At 47.1% G+C, this 26,422-nt stretch overlaps 1 long non-coding RNA gene across 7 annotated transcripts in view; it reads right to left on the reverse strand.

The window, feature by feature from the left end:
- LOC126522746 (uncharacterized) overlaps positions 1–26,422 on the reverse strand; it is a 785,183-nt gene that overhangs the window by 238,407 nt on the left and 520,354 nt on the right. For all 7 annotated transcript variants that reach the window (XR_011895173.1, XR_011895179.1, XR_011895176.1 and 4 more), the window contains one exon: positions 20,719–20,793. This is a non-coding gene — a long non-coding RNA (uncharacterized lncRNA). The remainder of the gene's footprint in view (positions 1–20,718; positions 20,794–26,422) is intronic.

A 26,422-nucleotide genomic window follows, 5' to 3' on the forward strand; every position in this document is an offset into this window, starting at 1 on the left:
GTTCTGGCTGAGCTACACGGTAAGATGCGAAGCGATCTCATATATGAAGAGAGCTAACTCTATACGTTACCGACCACGCGCATTGTATAAGGCAACGGCAATGACCCTTCCAGTTGCGCAGGTATCCTAGGCTGCCACCTTCTCGGTTCCTCCTCCGGCTACAGTGCACGAGCGTGTGCGTTTGAGCGTTTAAGCGTCCGAGTCTGAGGGCAATACTCCTGGCACCTTTTGAGCACGCGAAGTGAGATTCCCCGAAGCGCCTGATATAGTTCCAGAAGAACATTCCCTTTGAGGAGTGTTTTAGCATACATGTGTAAAGCTGCGTGGGTCCTGGCAGTTGGAATTCTTCACGAAGGTAACGCACTTTGCAGCGAGCAAGCTGGCCCTTCCCGAAGAGAAGTTGCCGTATGAAGTTATGAACCACGTGAGCGCAGAGAGAGAGAGAGAGAGAAGTTTAATGATAGGAAATGCTGAGAGGTCGGCCTGAGGTATATTCCTCTAGCCAGCTACTCGGCATTGGGGGAAGGGGAAGAGGGAAAGAAAGAGGGAAGAGGTGCATGATGGGTGACGATGACGATAGAAGGAAGATGTAGAACATATCGCAAGCAATTTGGCATGCTCAAAGTCTGCAATCCAAGCCCGTTCTTTTAAAAAGTTCAGTAATGCCTGAATGGCCTTGAAACTCGATGGAGGATCTGGCCAAGGGCCTAAAATAACGTCCTCCGACAACGGTGCGCTGTCGAGACGCGTAAGGTCGTTGTCCAACCTTTCACGCTCTTCCACGTACTTAGGGCAGTCACAAAGCGCAGAGGGTAAACGCAGAGGATGAGCGCTCGGAACTGCTTAAATCTCTCAAACCAGTTTCTGCCCGAAGAGGCCCTGAAGCAATGATTTAAAGAAAAAATGTCTTAGCAAAAAGTTGCTGCCATATTTTTGCGGGACATAAAAAAAAGGAAGTGGCGAAAGTGGCTGCCAATTTTTAAGGGACGTTACAAATGCAATTATACTACATGTAACTAACGAATATTACGAAATATAAAAAGACAAATGCGAGAAACCTGTATTGGTACACTATCATTCTTGAAACCAGAATGACTGATAACTTTGTCTCGAAGGAGCTTTGAACAACAAGACAAAGTATTTACAAAACGATGTAAAAGAATTTATCAACATAGAGCAATCAAGAGAAGCTTCAGTACGTAGTAAACATTTCGACAAGTTGTCGTTCTTGGCAAATTCCTTCGTCAATCCCAGATGAACTTGTCCTACTCAAAGTCCCTTTGTTGAAGACAAAGGCACTTTCGCTTCTGAGTGATGATTACATTGTAGGTAAAGTGGTCAGCAATTTCATAGCTACCAATCCCACATAAATTCCACCTCAGAGCCAACGTTCCGACGAAGAGATCTGTCGACCTAAAGGATAGCTCCGGGCTCAGGCTTCCATCGTTCGCCCAGTGTTGATCAACTTAAGTAACAAGGAACCTGGAACGCCACGTTCTCAGTACGAGGAAGCACAAAAGATTCACCTTTCGCTGGACGCGAAACAAATGTACGCCACTCAGCCATCAGAACGAAGTAAAAAGCAAATATCTACACATGTTGATACACTCATGGACATGTTGGGTCCCCACTCAGTCTTCCTGCAGTCAGCGGTTTCCATCCCCAGTGTCATAAAAGGAGAGCAGCAGCTGCGGTGGAACCCCGAGCGGAAGGATTGATAGACCGAAGGAAGCAGCCCGGGTTCTGCGCCCGTCTTTTGCGGCCACCCCCATCCCCAGAAAGCAACATAAACATCGTTATCACCAACAAACAACGCGGCACCGGCTGGAGGACGCCACCGCAGCGGTAATCGGCCGGCTCCGCATGGCAGCTTGCGGAAATCAGCACGAGCTGTGGCACGTCGGGGATTTGCTGCAGATGCGCTAAATGGTCACTTGTAACCCGATAACAACGCACAGGCGAGACCGGCTCGAACAACCCAATCGTCCGGAGGGAGGACCCTTCCCCGCAGAGTGTCCGGCCGTTTCGATCCCGAGAAGAAAGACCATGTCTCGCGCCTTCGCTTGTTGTCCCCCCTCACTTTTTTTTTGTTTCTTTTTTTGTCATCTTCCTAGGGTTGGTTCCGCTGCAATCAAGTTCCCCTCGCTGCCAACAGTATCGAGGTTTCGAAATGAAACAGCGGGGTACACTTCGATTGGCCTTACGCGTTTTACTTGATGATCTTATTGTAAATTAGGACGGGTTACACAGTATGACAATAATGCAAGATATATTGGAAGCTGCTGCTTGAGCTTTGCAGGATTCAGGCAGCAGTTCGGCTCCGTCCGAGTGGTATGGTGTAGCACACAGGGAGAGCCCCGTCCATAGCCGTCGAAATGGTGGAATTAACTTAAGTATTGAAGGCATGTGGACCAGCATTTCTGACGACAGAATATGGGTGCAGATTGTTTCAAAGAAGCGATATCGAGTTCACCAAAGCCAGGAAGAGAGATGGAGAAATAGGCGACAGGAAAGGCAGGGAGGTTAACCAGACGCACGTCCGGTTTGCTACCCTGCACTGGGGGAAGGGTGTATGGGGATGAAGTGAGAGGAGACAGAGAGAGAGAGAGAGAGCACAGTTTCACGCCCAGTGGAAAGTTCGCACCGAGTCAACACACGGTTCCCAAAACCTGTCGGCTTGAGGTATGTCAAGAGCGCTTTTATGGCCTTCTGTGCCATCGACGCGAACAGCCAGGGACCAAGGATCTTCATTACGGAAAAGGGTCTAGAGTCCATCTGGTTCAGTGCTGTCCGGAGAACTTCGCGCTCGACGTCGTATTGGGGACAGATACATAGAATGGGGTCAATGAGGACTGTTTTGTATATCAGTGAACGCAAGCGGCCAATGGCAAACAGCACTTTCGACTCTAGTACATCTTTATATCGGATGACCTTGATGATACCCATGTTTCTGCCGCTACTTCCTGTATTTCCCATGGACACGGACTCGATACGGCATGTCCTCCATCTCGGTAAGCACCAACACCAAGACTGTTCAATTACAGCAATCGTAGAGAATGAAGCAAAAAAAGAAAAGAAGAAAAAAGAAGATTGGCTTCTCCGAAACACGCGAACGATGGCGGTGCCGCACTCGTCCCACTTGACGTGGATACCAATAAAACGACAGTTAACAGTGGCACGACAATCCGCCCACTCAGGGTGCGGCGACCGCACCGCGCACTCGACAGACCTATCCACGCCGCGGGCCACGCATGGGCGAGACGCTGCGAGCGAGATCGCCGCCGAAGCCACATTCTATAAGGTCGTCCCACTCCGATCGGCGCCAGTTACTTGGTTCCCGGTGAGGCGTCTAATGCAATAGCGTTCACTCGCCGTACACCCTCCCCAGAGGCAGTATAATACGGTCAGCTATAGCAGCCAGAGAGAAACTGCCCGACAGGGCATGGCCACTAATGCGAGTGGGTGCGTTCTTAAGTGGCCAAGAACAGCGGCGTTTGCGGCACGCGGGGTGGATAGAGGCGGCAAGAACACCGCGCAAGCCCGCGCGCGAGCTGGCGAAGGAGGCGTTGGTCGGGGCACCTGACTTATAGGAGTCGAGACGGCCGCTACACGGAACACAACACGTACGCACACAGACATACTTACAGGTGGACGTTATTCGCGTACGCGCCGGAAACACAGCCGCAGAGAGAGGGGCGAGCCTCAAGGAACGCGCACTCTCTCGTCGCATTCTCCCAGGGGGTGCTTACCCGCGTGATCCGCGTGGCCGTAAAGCGGGCTTTACGAGCGGTCTCGCGTCGGTCAAGCCGCCGACACGGCCGTTCGAACGCCAAAGGACCCGAACTTGCGGCGGCGCGCGGGAAGTCCCGGCGAACAATACGTTTACGGCTTTCCTCAATGCCCTTTCCTCTTTCTCTAGTTCTCCACTTCCTTCCCTTCTAATATCTTTCTTTTTTCGGATTAGGCAGTGGTGTATACAACGGAACGTAATCCGTGAAGACGGGATGTGGTGGGAAACTGTGGTTGGCCGTTGTCAATTCACACAATTGGTTGCAGCCAACTTGGCATTGCGGTTCGTGGTTGAACGCACACTGTCAGCAGCAGTTCTCATAAACGGCAGAACACTGCGCTGTGAACGCTGCTCGTGGGTTCCCGAGGCGTTCCCGTACTTTAGTTTTCCGACGTGTAAATAATATTGCGGGCATTGTCAACTAATCTGCGGCGCCTGTCACAAGCGAGTCGTTACTTGCACGTTGCACCTGGAAACACCTAAGCCCAAGTACACAGCAATTAGGTGAGCAAGAATAAATTTGTTAAGGATATTAATTCGATGAATATACTTCTTCTTAGCTGAGTGATAAAACAGCGCATCATCGAGGGATGGGTGACGCCCTCATATGGCTGAATTGGATAGTTAGTTAACAGCAAAGAGAAGAGAACAATTATGATTAACTGTCCTCGAACATAGCCGCATAATCCTTCACCACGACGCAATAACTTGGATGGTAGTCGAGGGCCAAACTAACAAAGGTTTCCTTCGTGTAGGTAATTTACCTTCACCCGACTCCTTCGCCATCATTTTCTCGGCTATCACACCTGACACGTGCTTGCTTGTTCTAGCAACATTCACTGTGAACCATGTGCATTGCGATACGTGCGGCAGAAGATCGATGCAACGTGGACATGGTTACTTTCCGCGTGCCATGAAAGTACTCTTGGACAATTTTAAAACAGAAAGCTCTCCACAGGTCCGCAGCTGAAGTCGAGAACTACAGCAAGTGTTCTTTTCCCTAAACCATGTGCGATATCATCGCAGTTCATTTCAGTTTGCTAAAGTCGTATTATGTAAAGATTCTTTTCATCCAATTCTATACGTTTGTTAGCATCTATCACGCGTTAGGGTCGATCTCGACGATAGCTGTGGCGTGGCCTCGTGTAAGTCAATGACGAAGAGCAAAAAAAAAAAAAAAAGGAATATGGAAAGAAACGTTGCATCACGCGGACCCTGACTTACAATGTGGCTGTGCTGCTAACAGAAGCCCAGTGAAACTTGTCTTCAGGATCGGAAGCCCTTCCGCGCATTCACGGGTTCCTAAGTAGCGAGAAGATACGATTATGTTACTGGTACACCTTATAATGGACTGTGTCTGCTACTTTGTTTTGAAGTACAGTTGCAGATATCACTTGCCCTGCGGATCTTTATTGGCGATTGGCGTACGGATCCCGAACAGTCTAAGAAGAAGCACTGGCACGAACAGAGTACAACGCAATAAGTGTGGCAAGAACAGAATGCCGGACCATGTGGTCAAGAAGAATCGACGAAGAAGCAAACGTTTTCTCAGCACTGGAAATAAGCGTGCAAGCGAGCGACATCTGTCAAAGTCAAAGTCACCTGCCAAGGCCATTTTCTCTTTCAAATTTGACTTGCTACCTTAGATATTAGTAATTTTCCGAAATATGAAATACTTCTTTCATTTCTCAATACGCATGCTTATAAGGAGGTAACTCCATAGTAACCACAACAAGTTGTAATTCGCAGAATTACGTATCTTTCTTATCAAGCCTTAATCGACATACAGCCAAGACGATTTTAAGAGCATCTTCTGCAGTTCAAACTACACCTTGACAAAGCCAACTTTACGAAATGGAAATGTAACGGGTGTCGTTTAGAAAAGGATGATCCGGGAAAGAAATTCCCGCTTACACAGTCACCGAACAGTAATAAATTTAATGGGCTAACTGCACGGAAGTATCAGACATTTGCCCTCACGGCGCCGGCGAATGACCGTTACAAACTTGTAAAGCATAGTCAAGATACTGGATTTTTTGTCTGCTCAACAAACCAGTGCCTTTTCGACAACCTGCATACGCCGAGTCAAGATTTCATTGAGCTGTCGTGAGCGGACTTTCTTGATGTCAGCGAGAGATGGCGCCAGAGTGAGCGCATTCCCTCTGAGCATTGTATTCGGTCGTGTACCACGCAGAGCACGCCCAGAAATAATAAAATACACATGTTATATCTTCGGTATATCCATTATCCGTGCATTCGTAACTTAAGCCTGATACTGATTGCCCCGAAATAGTAATATCATACATTGAATTAATATCATAACTGAAGTCTTCCTCAGTTACACAGAAAGCCTTTCGTTCTAAGGAAGCAAGGATAAGACAGCTGTGTAGGACAATAGATGACGCCTCCATTGATAAAGCTATCGGAGCCTCACAGCCTATACGCATCAAATAAGAAACGAAGCTTCATGACGTCACATTCAGCGTGACGGCACACCGTGGTTCAAAGCAGTACACAATGCTGTCTTTCTTTTATTTTTTAAGCGGAAAGCTTTTACAGCACTATTCGCTTGATTTTTGCTTGGGAAGAACAATAACGGGGATAACAAGCGATGTCGCCTTCAGATCGAATCAACATGGTGAACTGGCACTCTATAACAAGCTGGACAGCGGGGGCAGGGCGTTCGTAATTTACAACTGGAGACTGCACAAGCCAGCAACCGGGACGCGCCTTCAGCAAGCATTAGAAAAAAGAAAAACGAGAAGGCCAAAGTAAAATCAACAGAAACTAACACCGCGAACAAAGATAAGAAAAGGAAAAACAGCGAAGAAGAAAAAAAAATAAACATACGGGGGCGCCAAATAATTGAAGTGGCAAGCCGAAACCGCCGCAGCCGCCCGTCGACTCCCCCGCAGACGAGTTGTCATCGACAATTTGATTTTCGACGCTTCCTGGTCGCACGCACGCTAACGCTGCCTTCACTGGATCCGGCTGTTGCCGAAGAAGTATAGGGGACAAAAAAGAACGTTGAATTGGAAGGTGTATAGGGAGGCCGGTATGGGGAGTAGGAGGGCTGGGTGAGATCGCTGCGACAAAAAATACCTCAGGGAGCTGCACCTTTGAAAGACGCCGCACACTTCCGTGTGAGAGAGGACTGCAGGAGTCGAAATGAAAGGCAGACTCGGGGTTTTTTTTTTGATAAATAACTATCCAAATAACTATACAAAACGATTCGAGTGCACTCCTAAAGCACGTTGTGAAGGCAATTCGCATGGTGGCACGCACGTACGCTCGCAATTCCGGAGAGTGATTCTGTCGCGCTGTTTCGCTTCTTGTTGTTCTTCTTTTCTTTTTTCAAAGCTTCTCTAGAAGCCGCTGCTTTGTCACCGCTGACACGTCGAGGCTAGAGCCAAGACAAATCTGAACAGCGCGTAAATTTACCACACAAGAAATAACCACGAAGTGCTGGAGAAAGAGAAAATGCAGCCGTGAAAAATAACATGAACGTCGGCATTTAACGCACAAAGTATTACTTAGACAAAGCAGAAAAAAAATATCCACGAGTACTAAAACAATTCAAAACAATACCAGAAAGTACATCGGCAAATGGAAACCGCCTCATAAGATGCGGACAGTCAAACGGGCTCAAATAATAATTTTTAAAAATCGGGTTGTTTTGAAGTGCGTCTCTTTCTTCTTCAATTGCAGTTCTATCTGAGACAACTTTCATACTTCTTTCCTCTGTATCTATTTCACTTCGTAGTTACTCCTTTGCAGCGATAGATCCAAACCCAGTTTACGACCCCTGTGCACCCCAAACGCAACGATTTCCCTCGCTTCGCTCCGTGGCATGTACGCGTGAAACGTCCAGGGAAAATGAGCCTGGTGTATCGGGACAGAAGGTCGAGGAAAAAGCGCGAGAGGAGGGCTTCACCGCGCGATGTGCCACGGTGGTACTGGCAATCACGTAGATAATATTCCGAAGTCACGTGCCAGCTTTCACAAGGGACACACGCGTTGCGTGTGTCCCTTGTGGAAGACCCCGAGGTCTTAGCGAGCGAGCTAAGACCTCGGGGTAACACGGAGCTCCAGTCTCGGGGCCACAGAGCCGAGCCTGGTGGGGCTGTTGTGGCCGAGGAAGTCAGCCTCCTCGAATTCACAGTCACTGGAAGTGGAGGGGGGGGGGGGAGGAGGGGGAAGAGGCAGCCGGCGTGGATGAAAAGACATTTAAAGCAAGCAAAAGGAGCATCGCTAAATTAGGCAAGAAAACGAACACAAGAACAACAAAAAAGTTTAGTGTTTAATACTATAGGCCGACATGTCAAATAAAGAAGATAAACCAGACCCGCTTTAGGAGAGAGGGATTTCAGACTAAAGAAGTTATGGAAGCCGCCTCCGCCACCCCCTCTCCCCTCCACCAACCTCCCCGCAACCATCGGCCAGCATTTCACCTCAATCAAGATGGCAGAAGAAGATGAAGAAGAGCGGAGGTGTGGAGGAAAGCCTGCTTGCACGTGCGACTTGTAGGGCGCCGCTACGCCCCACAGTGCGGCCACCACGGTGAAGACCACGGCGTTGGAAATCTAATATGTCCTCGGCGCACCCTGCTTCCCCTTCAAGTGCAGTGGGCTGTTTGTTCAACATCTTTTCCGTCTGTCTAGCTCTCTTCATTTTCTCCATACTTGCGTTCTAGTGGTACGCTTACCAGAGCGGCAGCTTGGGCACGTTGGTAATCCATAAAAACGTTAAAAAAGCGTGAACTGCGACACGGACGAAAAAGACACGCACCATGCCTTCTTGTTCGTGTCCAGATCGCGCTTTTTTGACGTTCTTATGTACACTTACCGCTCTTCTGCATAAACAAACTGCTGCTTAAAACCACGCACAAATGTAGCAAACGTAGCCTTTTCTTATAATTTCCAAGTTCTCCGTCAGTGTACTTCTAATTCAGTATTGGTTCTCGCGAAAGCGCAGGTCTCCGGCATTATAGTAACGGGAGAGTTGCCCGGAAATTAAATTCTAATTTGCTATGAAATGTAACCATAACACTTACATTCAAAATACTTTCTTGTGAAATGTGCATCTTCTCATTTACCTTCCTGCGATTTGCTGGCTTATGTATTGAACTACTTGCACTAGGACGGGTGACCTTTTTTTTCTTCTTTCTCTTTTGCAACACTGTTGGCGACGCCTGTTTTAAATGCGAAGTTTTGTCTACGCTCTCCTCAGAGCCTTTGTCTTCGGTAAAAACGCTGGGCGGCAAGGAACCTTTAACACATGCAAGAAGTAAAGAACTTTCGCGTAAAACCAAACGGCATGAGAAACTATTTGAGCCTGCATCCTCACAAACTTCTTCGTAGGAGCGTGTACTCTAAGTAACATGGACCGGAGATGGTGGGATATCTCTACCCATTTTGCATGCCTTTCTACGACGATGTAATATTTCTTTCGCCATCCCCGTTGCCGCTTTTTACAGCTTGTCGCAGTTCACATTGTAACGGAAGGCCAACCGAGTTTAAAGGAGTACCGACACAAAAAATTTCGATCTGGTTCTTTCTGCTTTATTAAGTAGCTAATGACCCAGTAATCGGGACACGAAACCTCGTTTCCTTCAGAGCGCGACAGGTAATAATTGGAGTCTTGCTTGTAGCGATCAGTCCAAGTTTCAATTTCACGTGCCCAGCAAATACAGCTGGGCACGTGATCGCAAAGACCTGTGACGTATGCTCTGACGCACACGCCAGCGCGCATGCTGGCGTGCGAGCTTCGTGTTGCTATAGTTCGTCTGCTACGCCTGCACGTGCTTCGCCATGTTCTCGCCACCATCGTCGTAATCATTTTCGTCGGCCAGCGGCAAAGATTTCCTGCAGGCGGGAGTCGCCGCCGTATTAGACGTGGCCAAACCATTTCAATTCGACCCACTAGAAAGCAGCGACTCGGATATTGCGGCTGGCGACAGGATTAACCTCAAGACCCTCGCATCGACCACGTTCAATGGTTCAACGCTATCATGAGTACGCATCGCTGCGAGTAGTATGAACCTGTCATAGAGAACGCTCGGGCAATTAGGCGTGTTCCGGAACAGGACACTTGAGTGCTAAATAGTTGACACAGCGCCAGGCTTTAGGGTAAGTATAGTATTGGTGAAGATCGGACTACGCTAAGTTCAGCGGGTTTTGATTATAGCACGCACGCTCGAAATGAAAGATGCCAATCTGGCTCTTCTTCGGTGGGGTCCACTCTAAGCGTTCAGTGGCGCGCACAAATTCGGTCCGCTTCTGCCACTTAAGGCTACCATGAGGAAAACGATGCATCTCTATTCGCAACCCTGGAACATCTACGGCAGAATTCAACAACGCGGCATTGTGCTGTACTGGCAATTCGCGCGTGGTCAGTGCAGAGCAGTCAAGCTGATAGTGCGGGAAATGTGCGGACACGACAAAAGCTGCCGCTTAATTCTGGAGTTGCAGCGACACGGAGGGCGTCCCACTACGAGCAATAATTGAGAAGAAGAGCACATTCAAGCAGCACGACAGTTAACGAAAATTCGTGATGTAGCGTTTTATCTGTTGTTTACAATCCTTCCTTGATGTCGATGTCGTGAGGTGCGGCGTTTTGCGGTTGGCTATGCGCACGTACTTTAAAGTTGATTTTAAACATGTTCTAAGCTACATTCGCCGTTGATATATTGCAGAGGATGTGTGTGTGCGCACGTAAATCAATCTCCCGTGTTATCTCCGCTTCAAAATGTTGTGTCAGTACTCCTTTAAGCACGCGCGGTGTATTGTGGTCCCGTGATACCCTATACAGAATTTATTTATTTATTTATGTGTCTGCGGGCGTGTGTGTTATGCATCACAATGTATCTCGCAGGATGCCACAGAAAGAAATGTCAGCATCGGGCGTATCGCTAGACTTGCAATCACGTAAGAGCGCTATATTCATTTCGTAATGTCAGTGTAATAACTTCGATAATACCATCGCAGTTGAATGAGCACTTCGTAAATAATGCAATTTGGCAAGATTTTCTTGGCACCGACAGGGGCACGACAATCACAGCAATAAACCTTCCATCCGCCACACTTATGAAGGTTTCTTCACCGCATTGCTACAGTGCCCAAAGGGTTGGATTGCACAAAATTATACTAATACGACGTACCTACCTCCTCACAAGCTTTGACTGCTACAACAAAAAATAATTAGCGTTAGATATATGCATGCAAACTACACGCAGTGGGGTACCTTGTGTCAAACATAATGGTTACACAACATGAGATTAGGGCGCATGAATGTCTGTTTCGATTAATCTCTATTTTTCCTTTAATTATATTCACAGGTACTATTTAATATTCCCCGGTCAAATACCGTATTCGACGAAATTTTGTGTCCCGTATTTTAGGCCAGAATAAGGAAAATCAAGGAAATCTACTCGTTGCCTCTGAAGAGGTTCAGGAGTAGATGATGCCTGGTTATACAATTTTCTTGCGATCAGCTGCGTCTCCTTGGGCACATCGTTGCAATTGCCTCAGACATAGTCGTAAAATGTCCCAAAAGTGGTTCATTATTCATTCAATAATTGCTTAAGTAATGCCCAGAGCCACACAGTCTATTATCACCCAAGTAGCTCACACTGAAATAGGCTTTTAATACTGTTATCTTAACACTACTCTCGTATGGAACTTAATTTGCCTTGTCACTGTTTTTGCCATACTTCCTCGGTACCTTCATCATTAGCACTGGAAATTCATCATGTCATTGCCTCTCAAACGAGCGAAGACAAAATAGGTTTCATCGTCAGCGCTCGAACTCAGTGACGGCAATCAGTGATCAGTCAGTTATCGATCAGCAATTCAGCTATTGAAGTCAGTGACGATTGCCTGTCATTGAACGTAAGTGTCTCTCGTAGGTGCTCGCATAATTGACGAGGGCGCAGTAATCTTACACGAACACAACTTCATTTTATTTCTTTGTCCTAATTTCCTACTTTCTCTGCTTATCCCATGAGATACGCGTACATCTTCATCGTCAGTACACCATGGCGATATTATTTCTCTTGCAATGTGGTTCTAACTGAAGTACTCGTGTGCGCACTTAGTGTCGTTATATAGCCTGAATGAGCTATTTACTAGAAAAGAGTAATCGAATTTTTTTCCCCAAATGTGATTATTTTGATTTGTTAATACAATTTCAGGACCTACTTAAGATGAACAGTATGTACAGAATGCAAACTTGGCCCACAGACATATATTATTTGGGAGCTAAAAGAAAAATATAAAAGAAAGGTCCACAGACAGTAATACACCGATGAGACTAGCTTGTGCTCTGACCTTTATTCTATAACACAGCTGAAAAGCTATATTTACTGCTTCACGTCGTCCGCACTCATAGATTATAATGTCTAAAAAATAAAAACAAAAGTAAGTACTTACGTTTCCGCATGTAAGCCTTCTTTTTCTTTTGAGGGCTTTCTCGTCGATAGAACGTTTGTTCGCACAAGTTCACAAGAAATTTGCGTATTTTTGACTGAATACCCTTAGAGGCAGTCGGCATTCACACGTTCCCGATAGGTGAGCAACCTGCCCCTCATATTTTCGGCTGCATAGTATATAAGCACAGAGCCTGGCGATTGAAAGGCCATCATCGGAGCGCGTGGCTGCCTGGCACTTTCTGTGCTCCCGGTGGACGGGGGCGACACCGAGCTGATGCATTTTTGTATCGCATGAAGGCTTAGGCGCGATGACGTATTGTGGCTGCGTTCGGCGTCTCAGCGATCACCCAGCAATCACCGGTGACACAAAATGCGCCGGCCGCCATACTGTCCGAGTATCGCGCTTCAATCGCCTGAGCACTTTACGAGACGCCGTGCAACCAGTCACCAGTCTTTCAAAAGCGTGCCTACCGGCTAATAGCATCGTCTTCCCAATCACTACACAACTGCTGCTCGTACGTATAAAGGCGACAGAACGATCAACTCGTTTCTGCGAGCCGATTCCAGCGTAACCTATACTGCCTATAGCGCGAGAATCGAAAATCGCACACGTGCAGTTTCGCGTGCTGCAGGCACACGACAATAAGCCCAAATCGACAAGGACTGCTTTCATAGGCAGTGGAGTATATAAGAGATGCAATAGGATAGACAGTTGGGCGAGTTGGTACGGTAACATGATTATGGCTTCTAGCGCGAAGTGAAACACGGACACAGAAAGGAGCAGACAGGACGAGCGCTAACTCCAGTTAGCGCTCGTCCTGTCTGCTCCTTTCTGTGTCCGTGTTTCACTTCGCGCTAGAAGCCATAATCATGTTATATAAGAGATGCCTCGAAGGTGGAGGCCTTTCAAAGAGGGCCGAACCCACGAGCGACATTGCTCTATTCGCCGGCTCCCTTTCGTTGATCTGCGTATCTGGGCGAAGCACCGCCCAGTTCTCGAGAGCCCCGCCGATGCCACTTGAAGGACGTCAATCATCTCTCCACGCTCGTTACTTGACGTGTGGTTTCCTTTTTTTTTTTTTGTGCATTCAGTATTACTGGCGTTAGGCGGTCATTCGGGTTGCTCGGTCACTTCAGAATTTCCGTCTGCAACCGAAAAAGAACGAAGACAAACCTCACCAGCTTTTGAAGGCGGCCCACCTCACGGGTTTGTTGAGCGGCGCACGAAGGAATAACACCTGTCATTGAATATGCGCACCCGATGTCGCACGCGTTTTCTGCTAGATAATAAACACAGTCGCATTAGTTTTCCAGGCATGTGCTCTCACTGAATGTTTCACGTGTGACACACAACTGAAAACTGACCCATGGTTTAAGTCAAGCAGTTGCTTCGACTATTTTACTCGTATAGGGGGAAAAGCACTCTACGGTAAGACTCGGACGAGTCATGGTGTACAATTGAAATATGCAAATGGTTGAATTCACAAAGCTTTTCTTTCGTAAGTGCTGCTCTGAAGTGCTTTCCGGCAACGCGACTGGCTAGCTTGTAGTCTTTCAAACAGTTCTAGCATAAAAACAATTTTCGGAATGCGGGCCGAGATACCCGATACATAGCCTCGTTGTCCGGACAATGCCGTCATTCATTGACCAGCGCCAGTCTCCTTCATTAAGTGCCGATAGCGCGAAAAACAGTAATTTGTTTCTCTCTTCCTCTCTTCAATTTGTTTTCGATTCCTGGTGCACAGTCAATGCAAACGAGTTTGAAAGCTTCAAAATTTCGAATAAGCGTTTCACTTCCGTTATGCGTTATGTCTGAGTGTGCTTAGTGAGCTTTAAGGACAAATCGCGATGTTCCCTCTTTGCAATAAATACTTTTGGACACCAACTCAGCCTTCACCCGGTTCACGACAACGTGCTGCCGTGGTTACAGCCTTATAAACAAATCTCGGTGTTCTCTCTTTATAATAAATATAATTGAACATCAACTGAATGTCTCCCGTGTTCATGACTATATGCTACCCCCATGAAATCGCCTAAAAGTATTAATATATTGTAAGTTGCTCAACATAAAAGAAGAGAGACGAAACAAAGAACAAAGGCACGGAGGTAAACCAGAACAGAAAATCTGGATGCGGGGTTTTCTATCCATTAATTAAGTAGAAATACTGGCGTCGATTTTCTTCAAATATCAAATGATAATAGAAAGGTGATGCACACAAAGAACTTCCCATATAATTACGACAATGTACAATCCCTACACAAGTCTCATTCCATATAGCTAAAGAACCTAAACCTACTTACGCCTTCAAGCATGCTATGCGCCCTTTATTTCTAACAAAGCGCCCTTGAATGAATGATGGTATTTATATGTAAAAAAAAAAAAAAATACCCGCATCACATAGACGATGTTATATTTCTGTAATTGTATTTTCTACCAGTATCTGCTTTTGACAAATACAGCTTAACAATTTGTTATGACATGTAATGGATAACTGTTTTGTGTGTGTGTTTTTGACCCGCTGAACAAGTATTCAGCGTTCTGAAGTTCTTTTTTCGAGTGTAGCTTTTTTGTATTATGTATGTCTGATATGTATGCAAACATTTCACCATTGTATAATTTATTGTGAGTACCTGTTGCTGTCACCCCTTACGAGATCAATACTCAGTAAGGAGATTAGTTTTTCCTTTAGTCTTGGCTCGTTGGCAATACAACTGTATGATATGAAACTATAATGTTCAACTTCATTGCGGGGAGACGGGGGAGTTGAAGCTTGAGGACGGGAATATACGTACCAGCATATGGGACATCAACAAACTGCGAACTTAACACGTATATACGGTGGCATAACAAACAGTACGCGCGTATCGAGTTCTATAATTTTCTAAGGAGTGACTTTAATTATTTCTATGACCCGCCGTGGTTGCTCAGTGGATATGGTGTTGGGCTGCTGAGCACGAGGTCGCGGGATCGAATCCTGGCCACGGCGGCCGCAGTTCGATGGGGGTGAAATGCGAAAACACCCGTGTACTTAGATTTAGGCGCACGTGAAAGAACCCCAGGTGGTCACAATTTCCGGAGTCCTCCACTACGGCGTGCCTCATAATCAGGAAGTGGTTTTGGCACGTAAAACCCCATAATCTAATCTAATCTAATTCTTTCTATGGCGTTCGCTTATACGAAAACATTCAGTTACGTTCGGCAAACTTAAGCGTAGCTCAGAAGATTTCCATTGAATGTAAAACGAAGTATTTTTCGGACGATTTTACGGAGCCTTGTTCAACTTGCCCATTTTAAATCGCGTAATCATTTACACAAACCCTCGCCGTCAGCGATGGAATACGAAATTGCACAGGTAAACTCTTTGCACAACGCGCAACATGCTCTTTTTCTTTTTTTTTTTTTTTGTTACGAGAGCAGTTAGGAAACGCGCACGTAGGAAACATGCAGGTAGGGAACACGCGTACGGGCAGAATACATACTCGCGCACGCTGCCCTCTCCGCTCGTGCTCTATTTGATCGAGGTGCGATCGAAGCGCAATTTGCATGAAGACAAGGCTTCCACATGTTATGCGGCCGCTGTGACGGCAGTGCCATCATTCAAAGAAACGTCCTCGTCTGTTTATGTTGCCTTGATTGCTGTCCGTCCGCTACTGTTGTATACCGTGCATGGGAATCGCGTTTACTATAGTTGTTTCAACGTATGCTCAGAAACTATAGTGCATCAGGCTGTTTCGCCAACTATATTCAGCCTAGGTAGCTGTAGTAAATCAGGCAATACGTGCACGCCAAGCATTTTGCGTAAGACATCATTAGCCAGTTTGTTCTTCTTTATTTTACTTTTTTACAACGACAGTTTGCACGTTCCCTTATCTGGTTTGAAGCGATGTACCTCAATGATGTAACCAAAATTACCCGCCTAAGATGTTGCGTAGATAAAGCGGTGTTACAAGGTTAACAAGCATTAATCACAAGGTCATCATGAGGTCATCGCAGGTTCACTACCAAAAGAAGAAGCTGCGCAACAGTTCAATGTCCATGTCCTTACCATCATTCCCGTGCTGGCTGAACCACCTTACCCTGCTTGCTGGTCCCGTACACGCTAGCGCCACAATTCCCTCTGGTAATTGTGTGAAACTCTATGAACCAACCAAAACCTTCGAAATAATGGTACGCTTAGCAGCACTGACGCCAGTGCGAAAACCGCACAATCGTTGAAGCAGAAACTATTGTAGAAAATTGAGGCCTGGCCATCTCGGAACGTGGGCACGGTTTTAGCGATATGTTAGTATAGCAAAGAAGGACGATGCAAGCATGAGACAGAACGCATAACGCAACCGAAAGGGAAATAGAAAAGAGAACAAATAGAAGACAGCGAGCGATGAAATGCAAAAAAAAAAAGGAAACACTTTTTTGTAGCGGCGACAAGGGAAGCCGGCGCGAGGGCGAGATGGCGACAGCTATTCTTTACTGACTTTTTTTTTTTTTCTTCGGCGCGGTTGAATGCGCTTTGGGTCTAGCGGCGGGAAATCGATGGAGCCTCGCGTTTGTCCTTCTGTGCGTGCGTGAACGGGCTCGAGTGTACGGGCGTCGGCGAGCTTATGTTCTAGCGCGTGGGGTGTTGTTTCGATGCGCGCACGTTGCGGTTTCAGAGGTCGGATGCGCGCGAGTAGAGTGGCAGTTGCGCGGTGCTTCACCGTTAGGCACGGCACTCGCGTACTGCTGCACGCAGTTGCTGCATGCATGTAGCTAAGTATAGAGCAATACATAGAGGCAGCGCGTATGCAGTGTAGTACCCATGAACAATGTTAACGCATATACATTGGGTAACAAACGCATACTGTGTGCATGCGTGCGATACGTGAAACTTTGTGTGTGACGTGACGCGTTGTGATGTGTCGTCCTCTTTTCCTTTCTTCGCTCCTGCCCCTTTCAGGAGACAACTGCTAGTCTGATTCTCTTTCTGTAGTGTGTGTGGTGTTTTTAGGTATTTACACGAATAATATTATGCAATTGCATAGCACGCCAGTTACATGAGGCTATAATAATATGTATAGCTACCCTACCAGGAGTTATGCGATCGCAGGTTCTTTAGCAGTCAGTGTTTCGGAGCCCGTATGCTCGGCTTGGGAACCGTGGTTTAATCTTTAGGAACACGCTTTCGTGCTCCATAGCGTATGCTTCGGAAGCCTGCTTTACAACGCGTGCTTGTATATATATAGCAAACAGGCGTCTCAACATTTCTTTATGGCCACAGTTGGGCAACATCCCAGTTATGCAAAATGTTCCAGAAATATCTTAATTTTTAAAATTAGGCTTGCAAGCATAAAACAAGCAGAGAAAGACAATATGAAATAGCTGGCTGGCAGATTCTTCCAGGATGGGAGCTACAACTGGCTGCTTCGGATAGAGAAAGAAAGAATGAATGAATGTATGGTGTTTATTGGCGCAAGGGCCAGGTATGGCCAAAGAGCACCAGAAAAAAAAAAAAAGAATGTGCAGCCGTGAGCAAAGGTTTGAAGGCTGACGGTGCAGCGACCATTTCTTTTCTTTCTCGTAGCTCGAGAATGAGGGTTGAAATCAAATGGCACAGCTTACGTATATGCGTGTTCGACCAATGAAATGTCTTGTAACAATTCCACGTTGCGGCATTGTGACACACAAGGCATTTAATTCTTTTTTTTTTTTTTTGAAGCCGTAGTTTCCACAGCTTTACTCACCACTGTACATAGGAGACAAAAAGAGCAGTAAACGAAGAAGATAGAGGGGGGAAAGAGTAGGAAAATTAAGCAATAAGACACGTTCCGGTAACAATGACGTACGCCGAGTATTCGCAGGATGCGAAAACAATTAGTTGAACACTGTGCGTGCACGCACGACCCCAGGCCTGCGTGATGCAAGCAGAACCGTTAGCAATATTGGCTTATCGTGTTGCGAAGTTTTTTTCGATTATGTATAGTATGTAGTTTCGCCAAGGTGAAATGATAGCACAAATAGCACAAACGCCGGAACATAGCTACGTTTTTTTTTTTTTTTCCGCACAAATTATACCTATGTTGCGGGGTATAACGTAACGGAAAGAAAATAGTGCGGTGCTTCGGATGTTCCAGTATAGCGCATGATGTGGTAAACAACTACTGCAAGTTAACGAGGGTCAAGCGCCAGGCTTAGGTCATTAAAATCCCATCTTGCTCGCGCTATATACCGGCACATTTGGCGTGATCTACAGAACCGGAGGACTCCCTTCCCAGGTCTCCTGGCGCAGAGAGGCCCGGGCAGAAAGAGTGCGCGGAAAGGGAGAAAGGCGGAAGGCAAAACGGGGGAAGGCAAGGGCCGCCACGCGAGAGTTTATCCGAACCCGGGGCCGCGAGAACCGTCGGTTGGGAAGCGAAGGGAACGGAAGAAGCGGGAGGAGGGGGAAAGGGGAGAGATCCCGCAAACTCGTCCGAGCGTGCGTGAGTTCGAAACACGCCCGGGCGTTTGCAGCAGCGCCAGCAGCAGCAGCAGTACCGTGCACGCCGGCGCCGCCACCGCTCCTTCTCGGGCTGTGCGAGAAGCGAAGGCTGAGAACCCGCCGCGGAAGGGGCGCCTCATTTGCATACGCGCCCCACAGCCGCCGCCGCCGCCGCCGAGGCGTCTGAGCCCATGGCGCACGCACTTTCCTCGTCGGCGCAGGAAAGGCGTCGATAGATCGGCTGACACCGCCGGCGAGCGCGGGGCGCGGCGCGCTTCGTTGTCGGGTGCGCGAAGTGTGCTTTCCGGTGTAGATGGAATCCTGTTTGGAAATGACGCGAACGTGGCCGAGCTTTTCGGAGCGCCCGAGAGCTGCCGTCGAACTACGTCGCCAGTAGGCATACAGAGCGCCGTGTGGCGTTGTGGCGTCCCGGCAGCGAGCGGTCTACACTCGAGTGTGCCAATTCCCGACGATTCAGGGACTCTTGAAGGCTCTTTCTGGCAGACGCGTGGCGTCTTCGCTTGAAGGACTCGTTCGATATAAAAAAACAAAACTACTGCATAAAAAAAAAATGAAGACGACGTTATAATTGCGATTGTAGTTGATTTGGAGGTATGGGCGACCGCTGACAGCAGAATGCTGTTAGAGCAGGCAAAGGCGTCTTTCCGAGGTCGCAGGACGCTTCGGCCCCGAAGGGACACTCGGTTGTGCTATTTCAGATAAGTGAGGGCCACTCTGAAACGCTCCAAGACGACCACATACAAAAGCTTTCTTTGGGGGAGTCTTTCGATGATGCACAGTATAGCAAGAGAGAGCTGCCGCGAGTATGTAATGATGATTACAAAAGGAAGTACGTTAAAAGGGTAATTTGAGAAAGAAAAAGTCTACAAGAACATATGGTCGAAGGTAGCTTTGTTAAGCGGGAAAAAATTATGAGACTACAGCCATTCGTATACACCAATGAAGTCTTGTGATGAAAACCAAGCCGGGATTAGGAGTGTAGCTTTTGAATACACGTCTTGGCGTTCGATAGCACTGCGGCGATGATTGAGAACGATTTTCGACGCTGCTGCAGTAGACCTCGTATTGGCGTAATAGTAGTGATTAATTAGCTGTAAACAATTCAGTGTGTGACACAGGATTGTACAGTGACACTGCATAACACTAGGAACGGCTTTGCGGGCTGCGTGACAGTGCCCACAGGAACAGTTTGTGTGTACGTGCATGTGTGTGTAGTTTCTTTCTTTATTTCTTTTTTTATATCCTTCTCTCTCTCACCTATCGCATCCCCTTGCCCCTCCCCCAGTACGGGGTAGCCAACCGGAGATAATCTCTGGTTAACCTCCCTGTCTTTCCTCTGCCTTTCTCTCTCTCTCTCTTTCTCACTGCGTACTAACTGCATGTACCATCGAGATATATTTCCGGAAGCATAATCATCTTGGTAATTTGGCGCATCGAGAAAATTTATTTTTTGCTCTGATTGGTTGAGTCATATGCTGTGCATTATGTGACGAACTGCAGTAGTTTGTACACTGGGAGCTCAGGAGCTTGTCGCAAGGTCCGAACAGCTGCGTAACTTGTATATCGGGAATTAATCGCACATTCAACTAATATGTGAATAATGTATACAGCTGACAAGTTTCGCGCGAATATGGCATTATCGTTTCGTATCAGAATGGGCATGGCTCAGAGAGAAGAGGGCTATTGAGATTAACGAAACACACACCCGATGCCCATTGTAGAATTGCAAAACCAGTATAGAAGGTCACTGATATATGGCTGTCACTATTACAGCCAGATAATATCAAGCGCAAGGGCAACGCCACTTCTTTAAATCAGCATAAAAAGGTTAGCAAAATGCTTAGGTACACTGTCAAATAATTTACACCCTAAAAAGTGAAAAAGGGTGTAAATGTGTCTATAACTCACACCTTTAAATCGCGTCTTATAAATCACCCTAATGGTGTGAGTTATAGACATATTTACACCCCTTTTCACTTTTAAGGGTGCAAATTATTTTACAGTGTATATGGTTTATATCTACTCACCGAGTGGAAGAATCCATGCTGAATGCGTCACCGAATGAATCCTTAAAAGCTTTTTACAGGGGCTGGCGTTAGTGCCTGTGTGAAGAGCAGAACATACCAAGAGGCTTGAGTATCCATGTTGAATCATTCTCAAACAAAGATTACAGGAAACAGGGCTATATATCAACGTCAACACCTTTTTTAATATGCACCGTTCCCTATACTTCATTCACACACACGAAAAAAAAATTATTGCTCTAGAATTGTTCGCAAGGGAACAAAAACCAGCCAATCTTGATGACAAACATATTATTAGCGAAGCCGGTCAGCCAATGGTAGTGAGCTGTTACGAACGAAAGCTTTTTAGGAATACGGCCCCTGATGTTTTCTATTTATTTTTATCTCTCTCCAAATGTCTCCAAAACGAAAGCGATACCGGCAAAAGTATTGGCATAATTAACCTCATATTAAAACCATAAGACTACAAAATTTTGATTCATGTTATCGAAAGAGAGCTGTTCTATTGAAAGAGAGCTGTTCTATCGGAAGTGAACAAAAATGCTTCTCCAATAAGAAGGATCAGCAATTCTTAGTCGTGACAATGAGCCCATTTACTAATGTTGACCATGATAAAACAATTAGAGTTTAAAGGTAAATTGTCGGGTGAACCAACGAGCGCTTGGTATACCCTCCGCATACGGGTCGCACAGGATACGCTGCACCAAACTAATGGAAGGGGTAACTTGAAGGGGTGTCACAGATCAGTGTCCTGCTGTAGTTGAATTCGCTGAGATGTCATTATAGATTGTAACAGTTCTAAACATTTGATAACAGTCCGCGAGCTGACGACATCGGGCTGCGCAAACCCCGGATTGACAGTACGTTTCTATGATATTTCTTGCCCCACATTTGCTGCAGTGTCACTGCTCATAGCTGTGTCCTACAATGTGGAGGAAAAATCAATTTTCAAAGGAATATAAAGTCCAAATCGATGACTTCCGCGCCCAGCAGGCTCCCTGGCGGGGCTATATATGAACTATATATGAATACGAAAGGCCACAAAACAATTTGCGCAGTACGCTTTAGCGCTGTGTTATGATTTGACCCTTGAAATACAAAGCAGAACTTGCCCACCATTATAAGTCTACTGAGACTTACTGACATGTGCACAACATCTTATCTTACCTGCAGGGTGTCATCCACTGTGCGGTCGTTCGGACATAAAGTCTAGGACCCCTAGAACCCGTTCACGCCGAGAATATCCATGCCAAGAATATTTAGCACATGTATTCATATAATCTACCTGCCCAATGCCTACAGTGTTATCGCTAGCAAACTTGCCCTCTGGACTGAAGCTCGTTGGCGGAATGTGTCTGTCGATATTAATTTAAATTGTACTTCGAACTTCCGAACGCGTTTTGTTACCCCGTTGCACAGATACACTGCCATTTATTTTCTCTTAAGGACGGTATTGCTATTCGATGCAGAGCAACATTGTCTGAAAGCAGCGTACAAGCGAGGCACAATGTGCGCTTTTAAAAATAAAGCAACAAAAAAGAGGCGCTGTATCTGTCCGGCCGTTTACTATTCTACCAAGGTGCATGATTTGGTGATGCTGTATTCAAGGTGGTCATTATGCTGTCAGCTGAACAGTGTGAATAAACAAACTCTCACGCGGCGAAAAACAAACTTTTCTAGCGTGACATTAGGTTGCCGTGCCACTCAAAACGACTTATTGAAGAAACGTGCAATACGTTTAATTCCACGAAATCCACAAAAGGTCGCGGACCTGCCTGCGTGATTAGTTTCTGCCGACAGGCCTCTACCGTGAAGTTTTCAAATCCATAATATACGTGCTCGGAAACGCCTCATCGCAAGGAGGCCATTATATAAAAACCCGCACGCAACGGGACGTACATACAGTGCCTTGTTTGTTAACCACCTTACCAACTTGAAAAGCGAGAAGTTAAAGCCATCGCCTTGTCAGACGCATGCACGTTATCTGCATGCACGGGAATTCAAATTCGAAAGCAAGGGCCGTAAGCAAAAGAAAGAGTTGGAAGCGACCGTCCTCTGCGCGCAGCAACAAAGAATGGAAACAAGAAAGAAAAGAGACAGAACGACAGCAGACCACACCAGTCCAAGGCCAGGCCGCGGAAACAAGGGAGCGCTTGAACCGCCTGATTGACGATCAGAGAAATCCGATTAACGCCCGCCGTCTCCACCTCTCCGAAGCCGTAAAAGTCCGCCACCCACCCGGGGATTGCGAAAGAAGGAAGCGCCGGGCACGCTGCCTCGGCTGCCGGCCTGTCCGCGATGGCAGCCCGCCACCCGGTCGCGTCCTCGCCGTACACAGCGAGGCGAGTTCGGTGTGAGTAGCCAAGATATCCTCTTCTGTATTGCCAATGCAGCCAAACAAGTGCCGCCCCCCCCCCCATAGACGGCCTCTTCCTTTGCGTCCACAACACGGCGTAAACAACGAAGGGAAGAAGAGAAACGCGTACACATTGTGCACGCGGGTCCCGGTCCCCGCACGCCAATAAATACCTAGCCGTATTTATCGTGCATTATAGAAAGCCTCGCCATCCCCGACGCATTCCTTATACTTCCTCCGCTGGCGCTGCTCCCTGTCTAGGAAGGCAACTAGAGGAAACTGGATGCCTACGTACGCTATAGGCAAACGCATAGAAACAACGAGAAGTCCTGGTCACATGCATCCTCCAGCTTCACACCCACGCCAGTTTGAATGAAGAGACCTTTCAAGCCCGCGCAAGCACGCTGCGCTCTAACGCACTTAAAGTCTGAAGTTTCCCCACTTCTCTATATACAGCCATCGTAGTATCTGGACTACGAAGAAGGGCAGAAGCGCCAAACGGCCAGGGCTTAAAGACGGGTTACGTCCACGCGTCCCGTCGAGGGAGACCCGGAGGGTGCCAGGAAACGTATGGCATGTATACCTATATAGGGAGCGCAGTGGTCCTGCCTAGGCACGTCCTTGATTAGATAGACAAATCCAGGAGAAGCAGCGCTTGTCTCCTATCTCTTGTTTGCGCTTCGGATTTGCACTGCGGCTTTAACGGGGAAGCCGGGCCTACGGCGCAGGCATCGGGCGCCAGTGAGCACGCGCCAGCGGTGTGTCCCTGGCGTGTGTGGTGCGCGCGCGTGTCTTTGAGGGTACTAGGTGCTCACGTTGGTATACGTGATTGTGTTTGTCTGTGTGTGTGTGCTCAGTGCGTCGGAGCACGTACAGGGTAGAAAGCGGGGTACGGGTCGGCTCTGTTTGCGCAGAAGAGTTCGCAAATCTGTGGGTCCCGTAATGATCGTCGCCCGCGTGGCCTTCCTCGACGCTCGCGATCCAAACGAGCGCGCGTCGTGTTGCGTAAGCGTGATACTGTTGCCACGCGAGGACGAGGGTCGTGTGCCCTTTTTCGGAGTGCAGCGGCAGCTCCGCTGGCCGGCTTTCCTGCTTGCAGATAGCACAGCTGAGTGGACAGTGGAGTCACCTCTCACATGCAGCTCGCCAGCCTATACGTGATATAAGATACCATTGAGTCAGTCGATGGCGTTTCCAGTGCAATGTGGGGTATCAGGAAAATTTTTTTTTGCTGCTGTTGCACCCGGTGCTTCACCTGGCATTGGGTATTTGTGGTGTCAGGTTTCACTTTTCGCCGTACGAATTATTTCATTTACGATCCTGCTCCTGTTTTCTTATTTTTCTTTTTCTCTGGTTCGAAGACCACAGCGCCACCACTCTTGCCTGAATGAGTCGTTCTGCGTGATGGACAATAAAACTGAATACAAGATACAATGGATTGTTGCAATATCTTGTCGCCATAGATGCAGTTTGTAGTTCGTTAAGGTCTCGCATACGAAGTGAAAGATCGGTCTCTACAAACTACGTTGAAACACCATTCACATCACACCCATCCGCACGTTCATCCATTCCGTTCATCCACACATCGTTCGTTCGTTCATTCAGTCATTCATTTCTGCGTATCATGCCGTAAGTGTGGCTCGGATGAAATTATTTTATGCAAGGTGCAATTTCTTGAACTGAAAATTTGTCGCCATAGATGCAGTTTGTAATTCGTTAAGGTCTCGCATACGAAGTGAAAGATCGGTCTCTACAAACTACGTTGAAACACCATTCCCATCACACCCATCCGCACGTTCATCCATTCCGTTCATCCACACATCGTTCGTTCGTTCATTCAGTCATTCATTTCTGCGTATCATGCCGTAAGTGTGGCTCGGATGAAATTATTTGATGCAAGGTGCAATTTCTTGAACTGAAAATCAACAAATAAGAAGAAGCAGATGTGACCCGATCGATACAAGTGCCTTGCTCTTATCGGTCAATCATAAACAGGAATCAACAGAAAACATAGGCAGAGATTCGGAACTCACTCTGCGAGATGCAGCGCAGAGACACACAGATCGTGCGCGCGGATTTTATTGCTGGCGGCTTCATTGAAGAACGAGAAATCGCGGTCGATCGGGAGAACTTGACCCCCTCGGGGCTTTAAAATGTTTTACGTTGTCCAAGGGACTGCGAACGGGGGACGCGAGCGGTGGTATATACTCACTATATACGAGCGACACTTGTTTTCCTTTGACGCCCGGCTGCGAGGTTTCCCGGCCACGCGAGGCCAGGCGGGAGCCACATATAGTCAGGGTGTACGTCAGGCACGTCTTTCGCCTTGCAGCGACTCCCACACCGGCGCACGTTCGAAGCTTTTCATTTTCATGCCCTCCACACAGCGAGGCATTCGACGGCTCGCCGTATCACTTGGGTGTGTGGCGCGCTAAAAATTTTAACGCTTTTTACATCGGCAACAAATTCTCGTCTTCGTTTGAACTCAGTGAAAGCAAGTGGGGAGGTTACGGGGAGACAAGGGATTGGCCGTTGAAGGGAAACAGACCCGCGGGGATTCCAACCCCTCGAACGTGCATCTCTGCCCCCCCCCCCCCTCCCACCCACACTCCTTCACCCCGGGAGAGACGGACAATATCAGAGTGTTGTCGTTTGTGCTGCTTTCTTTTTCTTTCTTAATTTTTTTTTACTGTTTGCATTTCTTTTTGTTTAAGCCAGTGCTCAAGTTGGACTGTGCAAAGACGGTTTCAATTAGGATGATTGCACAGGCTCGACAGTATTGTGGAGCTGGCCATTTAGGTAGTTGAACGGATGCTTGGCACTGTACGGATGCTGGAAACTACTGCTGCTGCACGTTTCCTTTCTAAACTATATAATAGAATTCAGATAGTGCTGTATGAAGCAGCAAAACTGCAAAGTTTCACGAACTGCTCCGAATATTGTCACTGAATTCACAATAATCGAAATGCTGGGAGATAGCCGAATGGCTGAGAGAGAAAAGGGAACGCTTATAGAAATGAAATCGACGCACATTTTCCCACTACTGCACTCTCCGTAAGCCATGAAACACGACGTTCACTTGATTTGCCGTCGCAGAAGGATTCTTCAGTACCCTAGAAATTCAAAACCCCAAAGAAAAAATGTCAGTTTCAAATTATACATACCCAAATTATCCATCGACATTATCCGTATCCGAACGCATATAGATAATGCAAACGGCTTAGATGAGAATTATGCCGGGGTTTTGGGCAGGGCAGGATGTCCTCTGACATGAAATTATGACATTATGATCTGCGCAACACACCGTCGCTTCATATATACTTTCATATACACTTCATACACCTTTATTTT

Source organism: Dermacentor andersoni, chromosome 6, assembly GCF_023375885.2.
Source record: "Dermacentor andersoni chromosome 6, qqDerAnde1_hic_scaffold, whole genome shotgun sequence".
Taxonomy (NCBI): domain Eukaryota; kingdom Metazoa; phylum Arthropoda; class Arachnida; order Ixodida; family Ixodidae; genus Dermacentor; species Dermacentor andersoni.